We start from the raw sequence: 4616 nt of genomic DNA, 5'->3' as shown, positions 1-4616 counted from the left end.
TATCCCTACTAGCACCTTTTAATACTCACTTAATGTTCCCCACCTTGTGAAGCCCTGGACAATGGTCCTACCAGGCATAATCTCTTCCTATCTGATTCAATAACTCAATGTTTTCTATATGTTTGTATTGCAAGTAATATGACTGCTGTATTTTCTTGATGTTAGCCCCATGTGAGCAAATACCTGTCATATACGGATTTGCTTTTCCTTTCTGCGAACCCTGCAAAAACGTTTAAATAAAGAATTCATTAAAAAAAGAAGGATCCCAACAATATTGTCAGCATCCACCCTGGGTAACTGACAGCTGACTTTGCTTCTCTGCATGTGACTGAGAGCAAAAGCCAGCAACCCCCGTCCTATCCCCTGTCTGTAGTTCCAGCCAGAGCTTGAGAAGCAGATAAGGGAGGCGGGAATTGCTGTGGGGGAGAGCTGACTAATCAGCAGTCATGTGATCAATCAGCTCTCAGCCTTAGAGTCAGCAAAGGAGAGCAGGTGGTGGTAGCAATAGCAAAGAAAAAAGAAGGTTAGAAAAGTAAAATAAATTAAAAAAGTACCAAAAATATATATATATTTTTTTTAAAGATTCCCAGCCTTGTGCACATGCATGTTTGCAACTATTTACTTGAAAACATGCGCCGGGCACACCTATGTATGAAAATTACAATTGCACCATACTGTACATGTTGGGTATCGCTGCACATGCCAGATTAAGAGCAATAGTTCCAGGGCCAATTATGGTTAACTCTAAAATGATAACTTATAAAAGCTTTTAAAGAATCACCTATGGACAATTTTTTCACAGGTGCACACAATTTTGACATGCTTGGTATCTATTTACTCAGCACAGCCACATATTTTATATAAAGGGTATTATATTATGTGTATGTGCACTAAAAATAGTGTACATTATATTTTTTACAGAATATGTGGGTTCAATAAACAGTTGTAAATATATTGTGTGACATAAAAAATTATTACTGACACCATTTTAGTCTACAGGCTCTCTACTTCCAGAAGCTACATAACTCTTCAGGCCTAAAATCTGCATTTTAACAAGTGCAAAAAAATTAGCAAAAATGCTATTGACAGCAAAAGTGTTAAAGGGGACCTGTGATGAGAGAAATATGGAGACTAGCATTACTGGTCTCCTTCTGAAGACACTAGTTTCCTGGCTGTCCCAGTGATCCCATGCATTCTAAATTTGTGACGTGAAAAGGTACAGAGATCAGGAAAGTCAGAGTGAACACTTGATCTGCATATTCGTTCTAGGTCAGCGATTGAGAATTTTTCAAAGCCAGAGGGGGACCCAAGACATCAAGGCAACTAACATTCTGTATAGAAAATCAGCAGTGGAAGTCTCAATATTTTTCTCATGACAGGTATCCAGTTATGGGAATCTGTCACAAAGCAAAATACCTGTTTTTCAGAAGCCTCTGATGCAAGCTAATGACTTATGAGTTTTTCTGGTGTTGGTTTCCACCGGGTGTCCTGCATTCCTCCCCTAAACCTAAAAACACACTGGATGTTTTTCCACGTCAAATTTGCCCAAATGTGTGAATCTTTATGAATTCTGGAAACCGTTATAGGACCCAAAAACTGTAAAAAAGCAGCTTCTGTGACATTCTTTCCTCCCCCCCCCCCCTCCTTGCTATCTTCGGATTAGCGGATATCCCTACTAGCACCTTTTAATACTCACTTAATGTTCCCCACCTTGTGAAGCCCTGGACAATGGTCCTACCAGGCATAATCTCTTCCTATCTGATTCAATAACTCAATGTTTTCTATATGTTTGTATTGCAAGTAATATGACTGCTGTATTTTCTTGATGTTAGCCCCATGTGAGCAAATACCTGTCATATACGGATTTGCTTTTCCTTTCTGCGAACCCTGCAAAAACGTTTAAATAAAGAATTCATTAAAAAAAGAAGGATCCCAACAATATTGTCAGCATCCACCCTGGGTAACTGACAGCTGACTTTGCTTCTCTGCATGTGACTGAGAGCAAAAGCCAGCAACCCCCGTCCTATCCCCTGTCTGTAGTTCCAGCCAGAGCTTGAGAAGCAGATAGGGGAGGCGGGAATTGCTGTGGGGGAGAGCTGACTAATCAGCAGTCATGTGATCAATCAGCTCTCAGCCTTAGAGTCAGCAAAGGAGAGCAGGTGGTGGTAGCAATAGCAAAGAAAAAAGAAGGTTAGAAAAGTAAAATAAATTAAAAAAGTACCAAAAATATATATATATTTTTTTTAAAGATTCCCAGCCTTGTGCACATGCATGTTTGCAACTATTTACTTGAAAACATGCGCCGGGCACACCTATGTATGAAAATTACAATTGCACCATACTGTACATGTTGGGTATCGCTGCACATGCCAGATTAAGAGCAATAGTTCCAGGGCCAATTATGGTTAACTCTAAAATGATAACTTATAAAAGCTTTTAAAGAATCACCTATGGACAATTTTTTCACAGGTGCACACAATTTTGACATGCTTGGTATCTATTTACTCAGCACAGCCACATATTTTATATAAAGGGTATTATATTATGTGTATGTGCACTAAAAATAGTGTACATTATATTTTTTACAGAATATGTGGGTTCAATAAACAGTTGTAAATATATTGTGTGACATAAAAAATTATTACTGACACCATTTTAGTCTACAGGCTCTCTACTTCCAGAAGCTACATAACTCTTCAGGCCTAAAATCTGCATTTTAACAAGTGCAAAAAAATTAGCAAAAATGCTATTGACAGCAAAAGTGTTAAAGGGGACCTGTGATGAGAGAAATATGGAGACTAGCATTACTGGTCTCCTTCTGAAGACACTAGTTTCCTGGCTGTCCCAGTGATCCCATGCATTCTAAATTTGTGACGTGAAAAGGTACAGAGATCAGGAAAGTCAGAGTGAACACTTGATCTGCATATTCGTTCTAGGTCAGCGATTGAGAATTTTTCAAAGCCAGAGGGGGACCCAAGACATCAAGGCAACTAACATTCTGTATAGAAAATCAGCAGTGGAAGTCTCAATATTTTTCTCATGACAGGTATCCAGTTATGGGAATCTGTCACAAAGCAAAATACCTGTTTTTCAGAAGCCTCTGATGCAAGCTAATGACTTATGAGTTTTTCTGGTGTTGGTTTCCACCGGGTGTCCTGCATTCCTCCCCTAAACCTAAAAACACACTGGATGTTTTTCCACGTCAAATTTGCCCAAATGTGTGAATCTTTATGAATTCTGGAAACCGTTATAGGACCCAAAAACTGTAAAAAAGCAGCTTCTGTGACATGTATAATTAGATGCTTTTGAGACAGATCATTTACTCTGTGACCTTTAGGAATATATTATGGGCAGACACTTCCAGTTTACACTCTTTGTTGATACATCCCTGCAAAACTGCCAATGTGAATTATTTCCTGTCATTCTAACCTTCCGGACAGGAAGAGGGAGGTAGGGGAACTTTGCCCAGTAGAGTAAGACAGAGCATGCTGCCAGCACACCATCTTCTGCATAAAGATTCTTACATTTAATCAGTGTGTAGTTGCTGGAGTCACAAATCAATACTATGTTTCAGAACTATAGTGGGTCCTGACAATGTGACTTTACCCAGTAAAAACACACAGAGGAATAACCATGGCAGAGATTTTACTCCTTCTTTACCCTATGCCAAACTAAAAAAAATGTGCTTTAAATCTTGTGAAAATAACTATTCTTGGTTTTCAGCAGTGAACTATATTGTCTTTATTTGTTTAAGAACAGTAGTTTTCTATACCCACAACCAGAGGCGGCTCTAGACTTTGTGAGGCCTTAGGCGAAACTCAAATGTGAGGCCCCCACCTACACCGAATCATGAAAAAAGCCCCCCCTGGGGCCCTCAGTCGGCTGCCTATGTAGTCTTATGCTAGCCCCATGTCACTGGGAGGTTAGCTGATTAGGGTTGCCATCTTTTCTTTAACCTCTTGCTGTCCGCCCGTTAAGAAAAAACGGACGGAGTGTGGACTCGCATCAGTGGGTTGCCGTCTCCAGACGGCATTTTTTTCCTGCACGGGCAGCAAAGACCCGCTCATTTTTACAGCCGTTAACGGCTGTTTCACATACAACCGATCAGCGGGTCTATAGTCGCCCATTGGTTGTATGGCGTAATTTTGTCGACCAATCCGCAATTTTGTCACTGATAACACTAAACTGATGAGCGGTAAAAGCTCTTAAAGCGTCGCCAATTTACAAGTCTCATCTACAATCGGGGTACTTGTACTTTTAGAGGAATGCAATGCCATCACCACACTTATAGTACATTAACTCTGCCTCCCGTCCATGTTACTTCATGTCTGTATCTCAGTACAGGACTGCGGGCTCCCCCTTCCCCACCCCCATCGTCGGACTGCTAAAACACTTACCTTATCACTCTAGTGACTCTGCTCCACTCCCTGATCACTCTTTGGTAAAGCCCGCTACAGGCCAAGCTCCGCCTCCTAAAAATCCCCTTCCTGCATGTATAGGAAGGTACCAAGTTACAGGGTAGGGGGAGCCAGGACTGCACCAAGTGCTGTACTGCACTTATTACCAACAGCAAAAACAGTGATGGACCGAAGGAACAAACTGGCCCCCCAACCCCC

The sequence above is a fragment of the Nanorana parkeri genome, unplaced genomic scaffold (assembly GCF_000935625.1).
Source record: "Nanorana parkeri isolate BGI_ZX_2015 unplaced genomic scaffold, ASM93562v1 scaffold213, whole genome shotgun sequence".
Classification (NCBI taxonomy): Eukaryota; Metazoa; Chordata; class Amphibia; order Anura; family Dicroglossidae; genus Nanorana; species Nanorana parkeri.
This window is presented reverse-complemented; position numbering follows the sequence as displayed.